Consider the following 15,883-nt stretch of genomic DNA (forward strand, 5'->3'; position numbering starts at 1 on the left):
CCTCCATCATTTTCCAGTGCTGGTGCAGCAACTGGACACAGTCAGCTTACAGGTCCCTGACTGTGAGCAGAACTTTGTACTAATCCTTGCAGAGTTTAGAGCAGCCTTGTAGCACTATTTTAATCTCAATGAGTAAGTGCTGATTCCCAAAGGGCCACTTGAAAAGATGAAGATTAAAAGTGCAATACAGGTGGTCTAGATTTCTTCCCTGTCCTCACACTCAACAGTGGATGCACATGCTTTCAAAATCTGTTGTCAGGTGTTCTAATAAGATGATGCTTTCTCATCTGGCTATATCAGAATAAATTATATTCAGAGGAGTATGGGCAGATCTTAAGGTAACAATAAAAAGCTGATTGTTTTCCAGACTTGCAGTGCAAATGCAGCAATAAAATTGATTCTAAAGTACTCTGACACTTGAAGCATTTACATCTAATTGTATTATTTCTGAACATGATTCTCATTCTAGATGCCTCTGATTTGGTTTGGTGCTCCTATTACACGTACATACACCTTCAAGAATTTTATACCTGCTTGATATTTCTGAACGTGATTGACTTCTCACATCCCAAAATACAATTTTTTGTGGGTGATCTTTGTGATCATCTGTTCTTACCTAGATATTTGCTTCTTGAAGAAGCCTGTGGAGCTGAAGCCCAGCAGACACCTCTGAACTAGTCCTCTAGTGGACATCTGGATTCAGTGACCAGCTAGACCATCCAGATTCAAGATCCTTCCTAACTTAGCACTAACATATCCATGCCTAGAAAGTCTGACAACTATTGTAATCCCACTCTTTCAAGTAAGAAGGCAAAAATAAGAAGGAAATGAGCTCTTTGTGCACTGATATTTGCTTTATACTTGAGACTTAGCCATCATCTCCCACAAGATTCTCCCATAGCAAAGCCTCATCATTTTCCCTTGGCAAGAAAGATTTTTCAAGGCCACTGGCAAAACGTGTGGTATAGTCAGAAAGTCTTTTTCAGCAGTTAGACAATATTTTTAGATGATCATCTGCTAGAATAGCTGTTAGACTGCAGGAGTGGGAACAATCCTGGTAAATCTCATAATGCAGGGAAACCAAAGCAGTGTAAAGCCACCTTCCCCTCCTATTCCGCCTTGTTCAACTGTACTCAGAGCTTTGGGACTTTATTATTCATGGAAGAAAAGAAAACTTATTTACTATTATGCCTGCTAGGTACCTTAAATGACACAAAACGTTCCTGGATCCCCACAGACTCAGGAAGTGTTTTCTAAGGGAGTGGGTTACTTGTATTGTTTCTATGGGGTTTTGATGCAACACGGTTAGAGCAGAGCTTGACTGTAGAACAGCAATCTCCTCTTAGGGGATACCAAGCATTCTACCTTAACCCAATCCATTCCAGCTCCCCAGAGTTTTTAGGAAAAAAAAATACCACCTTGCAGTAAATCAGATCAGTTGTTTTCTCAAAAAGCAATATGTGTTTTAAAAGTCACTAAGTTTTGTCACTCAGAGGCATGGAAGTTTTAGTGCATCTTTTCCAGTTAAATGAATATAACCAAATAGCAAACAATACATTGTTTTGCTTAAAAAATTTGCTGTTTTACAAACTGCACTTCATCTGGGATGTATTTTCAAGATATAGCTATGTTAACAACTTGTTTGCTTTTTCAAAGCAATTTAAAAACCTTTCTAATCTTCCACTTCGCTCAGAAGTCTGTGTGAGCTGCCTACCAACAAAAGAGGAACATCAAGATGTTGAAGTATGAAACAGGACAGGCAAAAGGCCCATATTCATTATCAGCATTTTATGACCTTCTCTAAAAATAAAGGAAGCAACTAACCAGTGAAAACCCTGACTTTTTTTTTTTTTTTTTTCTTCCACAAAAGTGTATTAAATTAACCATATGCACATTCAAACCACTGTGGTAAATGGATGGTTAACTGCTTGATGCTGGATTCTGAAGGCCATATGAAGAATTTTGCCTTGCCAATTGCTTTGCAACCTATCCTGTTTCACCCTGTCATAAATACCTGCTGTTCTGACAATTGCATTTAAGATGAACTGAAATACCACATTGGTCTTGAACTCTGAAAAACGCCTTACCAGAATTCTTCACTGAAAGAAGAGTCAATGCAGACATAGGGACAGAAGTTAGCACTGGCTGAACCTGAGCTTTTCATTCAGGTGTAGGTTGGGAGGTACATCACCTAAAGGTCCAGAGAGAGATGGGAGTGGGGGAAACTGCCAGCTGAAGGTACTCCCAGATTGCCATCTGGAGAAGCTACTCTGCAGTGCAGGGAACTTCAGGAGATAGAGCTCCCAGCATGGGGCAACAGAATAATGCTTGAAGTTACACATTTACAATGCACCTAAAGGAAAACCAGTAGGTAAATTAGGGTGAAAAGCATAACCAGCCCACACGGCAATGAGTTGCAGAAGTCCTTCTAGCCTCCAGGTCATGGCATCTGTGGAGCCAATGGACGGGTTAGCTCTAGTTCGGCAGGGACATCTTGTCTACATTAGCCCTCTCACCAACCCACTTAAGTGTTGTGGTGGACAGAAGGTGCCAAGTGCTGGATGCAACAACTTCTCCTCCAAAGTAAAAGGCACTCTCTCACTTGCTAGGCTCCACAGGGGTTAGTTGTAGCAGGTTTGCCATCTACCACCACTTAGTTCCTCTACCACCACTTAGTTTGGACTGAGTAGCACACGTGTTCTATTTAATAGCTGTTCTTCTGTTGTAGAAGACCTTTTGTACTCTTGCACAGCAGAGATCACGTTAAGCCTGAACTGACTTTTATGGCAACAACAACTTGCCAAACAAAAAGCCTTCTTTTATAACATATCATACTAAAAATAATATTAACATCCATTGCAGAAACATGGGGCTGGTTGACATCCCCTATGTGAAGCTGATCCATGCTTGTGCTAAACCTGGGTACGGTCCAGCTGACACAGTCAGCTAAGTTATTGCACTGCCGGTTTAATATTTTGCCATCTGCTAACTGAAAGCTCTGCTGCCTGCTGGGTCCCATAAAGACTTTTATTTATTACATTACACATAGCAACATCTGCCACAGGATTCAGCTCAGCTCAGCTTCCTAATTAAACAAACAAACACTACATCTCCAGTACATGATTGGGTCTAACTATTATTTATAAAATCTGAGATAGGCATTTAAAACATATACATTGTCTGTTCCAGATGAATAAATACCCCTCATGCAGTTCTGGGGGGCATGGAAGGGACTGTTAAAAAAAGCTTAAGATTCTCAAATGCTCCATTTTACCATCACGAAGCAACCAGAAGTAGTTGCATTTGTTATTGTTTTACTCTTAATTTATTATTTTAATTATTAAATTTACACTAATTAGAAATAGAAGGTTATCTCAAACCCCTATTAGTTCCTCACCTGAGTGCTGTCTGTCCGTAAAAGCAGGGGAGAATTCAACAGTCTCCCCTCATGCTTGATTTCAGAGAAGTGGCACTTGATGAAGAGAGACACCTGATCTGAGCAACATTGCACTGTTCAGCCATCACAAAAGACACCATGAATGCACTGCACAAGTACATTTCAAACTTCATCATAATGAGAGAAATCACTGAAAAGCTATCACTGGCTATGCACCTACATCAAGGCTCTCCCATCTGTGCTAGTCACCTGCAGTTAAATCAGACTGGGAGAAAAACTGGTTGAAATACAGGCTTAATGAATTCAGTAGGAATGTCACAAGTTCTTCATGTTTTTTAAAATCAGTCCTAAACAAAAATTTAAATTTTATTCAAACTTTAACCCTTCTTTTTCCAATCTCTTTTCTTTTAACCCATCTCTTATTTTAAACATTAAAGGAAGGATGTCTACAATTCCAAACATGCCACTTCCCCCCACCCCATCTCCCACCAAAAAAAAATCATTTCCCAAGTTTAATTTTCAAAAACTTGAGGGGACAAAATAGAAGCACTAAAGTTACCTTTTCCACTTTGCCAGTCTTTCATCTGATTCTCACTTACTGCATTCAATTGGAAAAAAGACGGAAGGAGAAGGAAAATTAACTATCAGGGGCTGGGGGGGTGGGGGGCATGGAATTAAAACCCCTTGATTTTAATTCTGCAAAACACAAATAACTTCCTAAACCAGGTATCTTGGTTCCATTTTTAACCAACTGCAGTTACCCCTGGTGCCTGTGTCACACCAAGGCTTCCCTTTTATTCTCTCTAAAAATTGGCCTCATTCCTCCTTTAATCAAGAATCAGAAATTATTTAATTTGCACCACAATGACAGGTGTGTGCTGGCTGCCAACATCCCCAGTCCCATGGGGAAGGAAGTCATCCCAGTCAAGAAGAAAAATATTTTTGTGTTAATGAAAGGAATGGATTTTTTCAGTTAAAATCATTGCCTTTACAATATTTTTTTCAAGACCACTGATACCCTGGAGATTTTTCATCCCCACATTTATTGGTGAGGGTGGTGGCCACTCTCCTGCCCCTCTGCCAAGCTGGAGTGGGGGGATTCTACAGGCTTCACCCAACAGTGCATCCCTAGGGGTGCCGATTTAAGACATGGGCTTCACTCTGACGTGCCAAACTGTGCACCTCTACAGCCATGTTTATTGCCATAGAAATGAATCAATGTAATAAAGCACAGGCTGCCAAATCATCTGCTATTAAAAAGCTCCAGACACTGAGCTATTTGGGAGTGACTTAACACGCTCCCTGCCTACATTAATCTTTTGGCGTTAAAAAACCCTCCCTACATAAATATACAGGACTTTATTGTACAATTCCTTTGCCACAACATAAATAAGACAAGACCATATTAACGAGCTTATCTCCTCCATGATCCACAGCACCTATATCTGGAACATTTATAAAAATCCTTTTATTTCTAAGGTGAAACACAAGCCTGGAAAAAGCTGGCAGCTCTATATGTTCATGCTAGGCAAGATGTGCTACAAGATACATTTGATGTTAACTGATTTTAATTAATTTTGGAGTGTAATATTTGGATATTTACAAGCTCAAAGAAATTATTAGTCTTTTTCTGTATCACTGGTACCTACACCATGAATTATTTATGACTGAATCATCACAAACAGACAACCCCCCAACAATACATGTTCTTTATTATCTTTCTTCTCTAGTTCAAATATTAAGTCTGCCATCACTTTTCTGAAGACCCCATAGTTCAACCCAAAAGGAGTTGGCCGTGAAGAGACAGAAACCTAATTACTTGCACATAAAAAGATGAACACATCTGCCAGGCACTGTCAACGCCAACAAAGACCAGGTTCAAATAGCTAAGTTGCCCCTTAAAGCTAACAATTCCCATGTGCCTCAGGCTTATGGGTTCACCGTATACCTTCCCAGGGAGCCTTTAATTAGCGATACTTTCCTACTTCCCCTGTTCTATCTGGTCCTGTCTTGTTCTGGCTTTAGCCCTCGTTTTAAGGGACTTTCAGAAGTTCACTCCATCTGGGTGCCTGCTTTCAGTGTGAGAACCTCCTGCCCTGTGCCTCAGGCACTGAGCTGTCTGCACAGCAAGCTCTGCTAGGCAGCAAGCCCTGCACAACTTTCATAGCACAGCCCTTAGTTTGCACCATTAGTTACCCTTATTAACACATGATTCTTAGGGAAGGGAGAGATGACAGAAGAGACTCTGATGACCCCCTTCTCCCTGTCACAGACAGGTGCATTTATCAGTCTGCTTGTGTCCGGGGGGGCTCGGCAAGTTGATGCTGGAGGAATTTTGGGCCAGGGAATGAATGCCAGTAAGTTGCTCTGTTGTAATATCTCATCATATTTGGAGACAGAGAGTCTCTCTTTCAAGCACTGTAGGATTACAGATTAGTCTTTGGAGGCAGTTTACACCTTCATTCATCCACCCACTGAAGCAGAGGGCTCCTTTCTTTCCGTACCTTCAGGACACAAAACCACCCTGCACTTCAGGTTCAGCTGTATCTTTCATTTTTCATGTCTACACATGACAAATATGGACAACCTCTCTGATAATTACATCCATACAAATAAACAGGTTAGCAATCCTGTCTTGTTCATGAACATACTTCTCTCCCTGATGAAAAGCTATCTCAAGAACAGCTGGACAAAAGCAGATACCTTACAACATGACATTTCTCCCTGTCAAATGTCATTAATACTCTTCACTATTCCAGTTTAAATATTCCTAATGCCATACATTACTTTCTCTTGATCTATCACTCTGTATATCAGGTCCTAAAAATTATATATTATAACTGATCTTTCTTAACACCCTCTCACACATTGTAGATGAGCAGAAAATTCCAAATACTTAAGGACATGTTAATAGAATTTGACAGTTTGCATCATCAAGAGTGTGTCCAGTCCTCAGAAGAAGAGTCTTGGGAAGAGGTTGTGACAGTTCATAACAGTGTCCGCAGAGAGACCCTCCACCAAGTGGGAAATTATCTCAAGGCCTTGCCAATCAGACATGCACTTCACCATGGGGAATTACTGCTTCTGGGTGACATGAGCTGTACAGCAGTATTTGTCAAACTGACAGGTTTCCACTTCTGTATAGCTGCTTTTTCTGTGCACGTTCCAGCAGTGGCTCCTGCAGCTGTTCAGTTTAGCTGAACTGAATCCCAGCCTTCATGCAAGAATCAAAAGATTTCACCACTGACACAGAAAATCCTTCTTTATGCCACATAATTCCTTATGCTACTGGGTCAGTTCCCAATTCTATCGGGAACATGTCCCAGATGTTTCCTAACACTGTTAAAGACAATAGTTCATTTCTGTTCAGGATCATTGCTAGGAAATGTCCTGTTGACAAGATTATCCTCTATTCACATAAAGACCATTCCAAGAAGGACAGGCACAATTGATCCTAATTATCTCCTACGCAAAGCATGAGAGCTCAGGAGCTGGTCTAAGGATACAAAATTCCCTTCCACAATCTGACATTTCAGCTTATGCACTTTCAAATGGAGTGGCTCCTGAAGATGGGGCAACAGTAAAAAAAAAAAGAACTGAAAAGTAGAATTTATATTTAAAAAAGCTTTAACGTTGGCAGAATGTGTCTATTTTCCACCTACATCCTATCAGTACACCAGGTAGGTTGTGGCCCATCATTTCTTTGGAAACCCCTGTGTCTGCCTGTAGACATCTTACTGTCTACCACATAACACTTAGGCCTCAAAATCCAATGTCATTTTTTTGTGTAGAATAAGAATACATTAATACAATAATTACCAACAAACACTCAACAACTATGGTGGTAGCAGACAAATGTATATGTACTATCGGTTATGCTATTAACAAATAGTGATACAATATATTGTAATATCACACCTGACCCAGATAAATACTTACTCCTGCTCTGAAATTACACACATTTCTTACCCTCTGCTGAGGCTTTTTAGGTGCATCATCCACTCAGATCCACACTGTGCCACCCAGTGATCTGGAAGTGGTAGTGGAAAGGCTTAAGTCCGCACAGCCATTAACTTGTCAACAGAATATAGAATAATGCAGAGCTGTTCAGGTTTGCTCCTTCTTCTAATAAAGCCCAACAGAACTTTCCAAAACCAGATCGATTCTATACCTAGAGTTAAAATAATATCTTCTATTGATGGAAGAAGGACTAGTGATTAAAGGGCATCATTATCTGTTTTGTTTGTTTGTTTGTTTTTTTATAGGCACTTCTGTGTAACTGTACAATCCTAGTCACTGCATAAAGAACCTTCTCCATTTTTTCATAGATTCCTACTGTTTTTAGGGGGACAACTCCATTCAGTAGAAATTTTCCAAAAAAATCCCCTTAACCGTTGGTCTGCTAAATTCCTTATAGTTCAAATAACAGAAAATGATTCGCAAACCCTTCTCTGATCCAAGGAGCCCTAAATCTGTAGCACTCTGCACTTTTCAGCTGAGGTTTTCTTTGAAAGCACTGACCCAGGTTTTTCTTGCCAAAATACTAATCAACAGTGAAAATAAAAGAAATAATCCTATCAAAACCATATGGAAAGTAACTGCTGGGACATTAACTTTTGAAGGTATACAGAATATTACTCCAAAAAATGACAAGTGAAACTTCAGCCTAATTGAAGAGAAAATTGAAGAGAATATCAAAGTTCTCCCTGAAATGGCTGATTCAGTATGCATGGAAAATCTAGATAAACATTGCATGATCTCCCTGGACCCTCTGAAACATAAACAATGCAATTAAAAGGAAACGTTTACTTCCACTCTTGATGGTATTACCTGAGGGATAGCAGATGCCAGATAGTTCAGTGTTTATTAGAAGCAAGTTTGGCAATTGGAATTGGCTCAACCCTCTCTCACATTTTTGTAATTTTATAACACCATATGGTCACTACAGATTTCTCTGACTATCTTCCGGTTTAAGTTCAGCTGTTTCACAGAACATTTAAACTGAAGTTAAACATACTGAAGATACAGTGATAAGCAACAACGATATTTCAGTGAGGACCATAAAATTGCTAAGAAGTGCAGATTGCTATTTGAATTAGTTAATATTTGTTAATAAAAGTCTTAGTACCTTTGGGTTTCAGGGTCTGGCCACCTAGATGAGGTATACACTGATCCCCAGACCTCACAAGACCACAAACAAGACTACTGGGCTGAACTGAGGCATGACCCTGAGAGCACAATGAACCCCCTGAAGCATGGAGACACACCATGGCTGCTGCCATCTTGGAAGATGAGCACAAAGCTACATCATATTTAAAGCTTTCTAGAGCTTAACATCATCCTGTGCTGCCTTCAGAAGTGAAGGGCAGACTAGTATTATGTGCCCAGTATCATTCACCTAGGTGGAAAGTAATTGCATTTTGCTAAAGCTTGCAAGGATAAAGAAAAGCCAGAACTAGGAGGGCATCGTGATTCTGCACTGGCATTGTCACTGACATTGATTTCATACCCCACGTCTGCTACACCATGCAAACTCACTCAGTCTTTTCATGCCTCTACCTTCCTCCACCATTCCCTCTCTCAAGAGCTAGGACAGTGCTAGCTACACCCTTTCTCTTCCAGCAGCAAAGAAGGGAAAAGATGCAGATGGGCTCTGACAGTCCTTACACTCCATAGCAAAGTGCCAGAACAAATCTGCTGCCAATATGAGGTCAACACCTCCACTCAAGAGTCTGGTGAAGGAATACTGTACTTCTAGAGGAGTGGAACAGGAGGGGTATTCACACTATATCTTAAGCCACTGCTTCATAATGTGAAGTCCTTCAGGGACAGCCAAGCCAACTGAAATAATTTGGGAATTAGGAATCAATCAATTCCGCCCCCACCTCTTCTCCCAAACGCATCCCTGTGACGTTCCCTTTGACCACAGCTCCATATAATTTAATTACATTATGATTCTTGTTGATGTTGAAATATTTTGGAATCAGGGTCATGAAAGATTGCATACTGTTGCTCATTTACAGCTTGTCCTACAATTACTAAGGTAGCAAAAAAAGCCTCGTGAGAAAGGCAACAGCCATGGAAGACCTAACACTCCGCAATAACAGAGTACACTGGAACTGGCACAAAACTTTTTAGACCTCTTCCTAAACCACTTCCAGGTTCTTGGAGTTCAGAAGTTTGTCACTACTCATGTGAGAAACAGCTACTACAGTCATTTCACTTTACTATATGGAGCACAGCTCCCAAAACAGCCTCTGTGAGAAATGCTTAAGTTTAGTTGTTGTTCATCTTATAGGAAAGGTTTCCTAACCTTGCCATCAGCCTGGGCCTTGCAATCCTCCTTGACTGTTAGACAACAGAGGAATGTTATGCAGGAGTTATGCTGGAGGGCTGCTCTTCCAAGATTTTTTTGCAACTAAGTGTAATTGTGGTTCTTGACTACTGTTCAACAGCTCATGTCTTCCCTTCCTCTTTTTAATCAGATTTCCACACTGGTTTTATGGACTAGATTTTGGTTTGGGATTCTTCTCTTCCTACTTAAGAACTTTTCCTTCTAACCTCCTTTCCCCATGAAATAGGCACCTCTTTGCACCAGGGAAAATCATCAATTTAAAATTAACACAGTCTTTGCAAGTATTTAGACAAATATCCAATAAATTTGGAACTCGGTTTCTAGCTTCAGTAAATGGTCTCAGCCACACAGTGATAGAAATCATCCTGACCTCCACTGACAGCATTTACATTGTCATCCACTTACCGCTTCCAGTGAAATTACCCACATACTTATACTTGAACAGATTGGTCTTCTCATAGTGGAGCCACACTCCTAAAACAAAATGTAAGCACTTATGCTGGCAAGAGGGTAGGCAACTCAAGTCATGATCAATCAGCATATTAGGTGCCAATCAAATGCCACTGACTTCCCAGGGAATTAAGGCCAATAAGAGATCCAGTAAACTAAGTCCCACATTTACTGGATTTTCAGCAAAATATATTTTCTAAAAATGCATCGCAGAAACATCAGTATGACATGGCAATCTGTTTTGTTAACAGCTTATTTAGCCATGTAATTTATTGGTGACATCTACAGCAAGGCAAGGTATTCACAAGTTCTTGCTCCTCCATGATAGAGAGCAAAAGTATATAAATCGCATAAAATATGAAAACCCAAAAGGGTCTTAAAAGCCTGCTCTTATTTTAGCTCCACAGACTTAAACAATGAGTTCAAGCCTGACACTATGGCAATGCAATAGGTCTGGGCCTCATTAATTTTTAATCAACCTTTATCCACCATAGCTTTTGAAATGAACTGTTACTAATGACTACTCATATGTCAGTCTAATGAATGGGATGCAGACTTCCATTAAAATAATGAAATTAGCTTGTTTGGACTTTTGTTCCAGTTCCGTGGCACACAGCCCCAGGTAATTACAGCTAGCACTACTTGCCCATATTAAAGTCTGTTTATTTACTTAAGGTCTTTAGTCAGGACATCCCAATTTAGCTCATGTCAGCTGTTTTTTATGAGCCTAGAACTACTTGTCTTATTAACAAAGAGATAAATACATGCAGGCAGTGCAAAGTGCTAAAACATCAATTATGTACACATGAACATGTGAAAATAGAAGCATTGTGGAAAAAACAGAATAAGCACACAACCCCTAGCCATATGAACACATCTCAGTGTTTCCCTGTGGCACTAGCAATTACTTCTGGGAAACAGGTGGTCTGCAAGGCATCTTTGCTAAGTATTATTTGGCCCCTTCAAGCAACCTCTGTCCTTGAAGATCCTGAGTATAGGCTAAAATAAACTGAACTAATTTTTCAAATATTATTGTGCTCTAGAGTGCCCAAGTCATGGCACATTGTGATGACCTTATTTTTAAATGAATCAGTCTCTCACCTCAGCATGGCCCCTAAGAATGAAGGCACCTTGAGCCTAATTTGCAATAAGAAGCTGTTACTACAAATATGTTGTAACAACAATAATGTCATGAATAGGTCATACTCAAGACTTCACAACAGTTTCTTTGGCGAGCCCCTACACCCCATAATCACAGGTAACATCTAAAAGCGGTGTAGATCAGCCCTGTAGAGATGACTTCTGAAGCAGCCGGAGGTCCTGGTTTGAGCATGCAGGACGGGCCATGTGAGAAGTTCCTATTCACAGCAAATCTTACTGCTAACAGAGTACTTTCTAAATAGCAGCCTCTATTTTATAACACAATAAACCAATCTGTAATAAATAACCTTAAGTGCCAAAGCAAGATTTCTCAAAGGAAGAACAACTTAACAGACATCACTAAAGCTACCTGGCAAATGAATACAAGTCTCTGTTGACTTAGAGAATGCATTGAATTCATTTTTATCGTTTTAATCTCTTTTAGATTTTCATTGAACTATTCCGATCTGTACTGAGGCTTAAAGTAAAATCCTGTAGTACATACCCTTCAGAGAGACACAGGTCACTCCTGCTTGTCCCCTCACAGTCTGTGCCCTGCAGAAGGCAGGGATCAGCAAACCCTCTGACACAGGGCCTGCCCTGCACACAGGTTAAAAGGTTTCCACTCACATGGGTCAGAGGCAGAGCTAGGAAAAGCCATCGTTTCCTTTTAACTGCCGTAGCAGGAAGAGCCATGACTGTTTCTACCAGCCCCAAAATATTTCACCTGAAGTAGACAGACCAGGAATTCTGCAACAGGAGACATCTTTCTCAAAGAATAGTGATATGACCCAAACAAAAGTTTTTTCTAACACTTTCTTTTTTCCCCCAGAAGTGTACAAAATGCTGATATAGATCCTTTCCCCAGTACCAGGTTCAACTTTGCTCTATGAAAGCCCAAGGAAGACAGTGCTGCCAGTTTGGATTGACAGCTGGGCAGAGCAGGGATGCCAATTTGTATCTCCTTGCCCTGAGACACCTGCAACACTCCTTTTCCACATCCCTCCAGAAATTTCTGAAAGATCTTTTGTCTTATTGCTGGTTGAAAAATACACAGCTTTCTAACAGTTTACACAAGATGGGGAGAAGAAAAACCTTTCCTTCTCACATGTTTATGAATTATGTGCCTGCAATAGATTGTGTTTATGAACACAAATATCCATCATTAATTATACAACAATGCCCACTTTGAATTCAGTTTTCAGTCTCAAACTGAACAGAATATTTTCACAGCCGCAATATGAATCTCTGTGAAAGGGAAACATTTCGGGGGGTTTTTTCTTTCCTCAGACACATTCAACCACCCTGTAAACAGACAAATCTGGAGCAAACGCAAGCCAGGACAGAGCCCGTGATTTAATGTGATTTAGCAGGAAAGACTCCGAATTACTCCAGCTGACAGCTGTAAGTGATGCCACAACATTTCAAAAGTGACTAGAGAAATGTAGGGTGAAAGCTACATCCAGTTATAGTTACCATGTCAGACCTGACATCCAAAGCTGGATTCTCCCAGCTTCAAGTCTGACACTTCAGACTGACAGTGCAAATGCCAGTATAAAACCTATAAAAGTCTTCTATTTAAGGGACATTCTGTGTTTACAGAGGACCGTCTAATGCAGAAAAGCTCAAGGAGCTACCTTCCTGTCCTGTTCACAGTACATGAGACTTGATAACTATATGACTAATATAAGTCACTGTTGATAAAGTCAGGGTTTTTTCCTGAACTTCCAGACTACATAAGCATTTGAAGAATACTTGTGAAAAGATGGAATGAAGAGAAAATTATATCAGGTCTGCTTTGCGCTTTGTTGTTAGCTTCCCCCTGAAAAAATAAAAAGCATTGGGTTTACCAGATACTCTTTCTGGGAGATCCAGGTGCGAAATCAAAGCAAGCTCATGTTACTGTTTTGTCCCTCTCACCATAAGCCAGAGGACACATTGATCTCAGCTAAGTTGATTTAGCTCAATCTGCAGCCATTCTCCTTTTATATTACATTAGGCCCTGATCCATCTTTCAAATTACCTTTGACAATTAACTGAGGTGGCTAATTCAGGATCTTAATTGCTCTCTGTTACTCATGTAATCAATATAGACAAAACGTTGCATTAACATACTAGGTAACTCAAGTTTAATAGGTAAAAGTTTCATGGTTTATTCCAAGCCCTAGAACTCAACAGTCACTACTAGAAATAAGTCCAAGTGACTTTCCCATATTAACACAAGTGCAGCACAGCGAAGAACCAAGCTCAGATACCCAGGGACCTTTGCCGTCACTTCTTACAAAAGATTTCTTCCCCTTTCTCCAGGGCCCTTTACAGAAGGGCAGACAAGTGATTCCTGATCAATTCCTCATCAGGTCCTGTACCATACTATGTCAGAGAGGGTGCTCCTGTGGCTGAATTCTTGATGATCCAGTGAGGATTTTGAAACAGAAAATCAGGTCTACAAGAGGTCAGTTCCCAGCTCTCATTAGGTAAAAGTAAGCTTGAACTCTGAAGCATGAGATTTTTATTTTTTTTTCCCTAAAGACTAGTAGATTAAATAGTCCTGTTATTTATGTAGTTTTCCAGTCCCACTCTGAATTTTTGGATTCCAGTTAACACTCATGGCAATGAGTCCTGAGATGTGGGTGAGAATGAATTCCTTTTGCCAGGTCAGAATTTCTTGAACACCTGGAAAAAGGTATTCAGAAATATTAAAAAGAAAATGGAGTAACACATGTTTGAATTAAAACAAACAAACAACAACGACCTGAATCAAGTATCAATTACCATAAAGGATTTAGCTTTTTAAATGTCTCTTTATGTAACTGTTCCCTCCTCGCCAAACCTTCCCCAGTTCTACAATAAATTCAGAAAGAGGGAAACAGCTGTAGCTCACTGTGCACTAGACTGGGCAGGATGGCTTGACCAAACCCCGTACCAGCTTCCCAGCTAGATCTTTATTTGTCAGATTTCTCACGAATGGGAGAATTGCATTTGCTTTTTTGATTGCAGCTGCATACTGAGTGATCCACAATGACACGTCTGTTTCTCTCCTGGACTGATACAGATTATTTAGATCTCAATATGGTGTGTTGAATAATTTTTTTTTTCCCCCTCCGGTATGTACAGCTGCATTTAGCAAAATCTATCACTTTTCAATGTTACAAGTCCCCTTGCTGAAATCCTCAATTCAGATTATGTCCCAGTTAAAAAATTAAAAAGTTACATTTGAAAAAATTGCAGTATTTTCAACATAATGTAATACTTGTAAAGAGTAATGACTGTAAAAACAAATAGCTAAAACATGGGCTTTAGGGAATGCCTTTGCAAAGTTTTATGGATCTTCTGTAGAATATGCTAGCAGTTAGAGTTATAAAAACTTGAGATGAAATAGGAAAAATATTTCCTTTCTTCTGGCAATGTATAAATTGCCTGTATTTAGAATTACTGCCATAAATTTTCAGCACTGTCAAACAAGCCTGTACTGTTAACAGCATTCAGTGATTACCTGGAAGAGTAAGTCTCATTTATAACATACCATAAATACATACGGAAAATGAAATTTTAAATGTCATTAAACTGTATTCCACAGCAACCTAGAAAATAAATAAATAAAAAAAAATCATTCTTTTCCATGAAAGTTTTTTGTAACATTCGCATTTTTCTAGCTCAGATCTAAAGCGCTAGATCTGCTGATCTGAAGTCAGCAAGCTGACTGAAGAGGGCTTCGCACCAAGCTCAAGCATTCAAACTCCTGGATTCAGACATCTTTGGAGTACTGGAGTATTAATGCTGCCCTCAGTTCAAGGATTATTAGCAGGCACAACTGGCTTAACCGGAGGAATTTACAGTTGTAAAGATCTAGCCTGTACTATGAACCCGGCTCTACAGTCTTCACTCTGTCAGCCCCTCCTCCCCCCCGGACAGACAACTGCACCATTGCTCCACTGACATCCTGCACAAAATCCCAGGCTGCTGGAGACAGTATGGCAGAACCACTGAAAACTGAGGGAACCCCCTTACCAGACAAAAATCAAGCGCGTGTTCAAATTTTTACAGAATTACAAGAAATACATTTAAGCTTTTCATTTTAAAGTAAAATAGATTTACATTGCGAGTAGTCTCACAGTCTTATTCCCTTGTGACACAAAAATCTGGTATTTACTGGTTCATGCCGACACATCCACCCACGTGTCGGCATGTCCACACACACAACGCTTCTGAGCTAAATCTTTATGGTACCCCTGTAGCTATGGGAAACAGACTGGGCCCTCAGCTCCTGTATTTTTCCTGCTTTCCTCCAGCTGCTGGGGGGTGAAGTAGTAAATGAATTGGCTGGGAAGGAAGGGCAGGCTGCTGCTGGGCTTTTGCAGTCCTGGGTGTATTACTAGTTTTCTGTTAGGCACTGCAAGCCCAGAGATGAAAATGGAGAAATAGTGCCTTCATAAGCACACAAACACCTTTGTATATATTTAACCTCTTTCTGCCTTTTTTGTACAGGTAATTTCTCAATTATTTTTTTTTTTTTAATGGATAGCGGTGTAACACAAAAATTA

Source organism: Falco rusticolus, chromosome 4, assembly GCF_015220075.1.
Source record: "Falco rusticolus isolate bFalRus1 chromosome 4, bFalRus1.pri, whole genome shotgun sequence".
Lineage (NCBI taxonomy): Eukaryota > Metazoa > Chordata > Aves > Falconiformes > Falconidae > Falco > Falco rusticolus.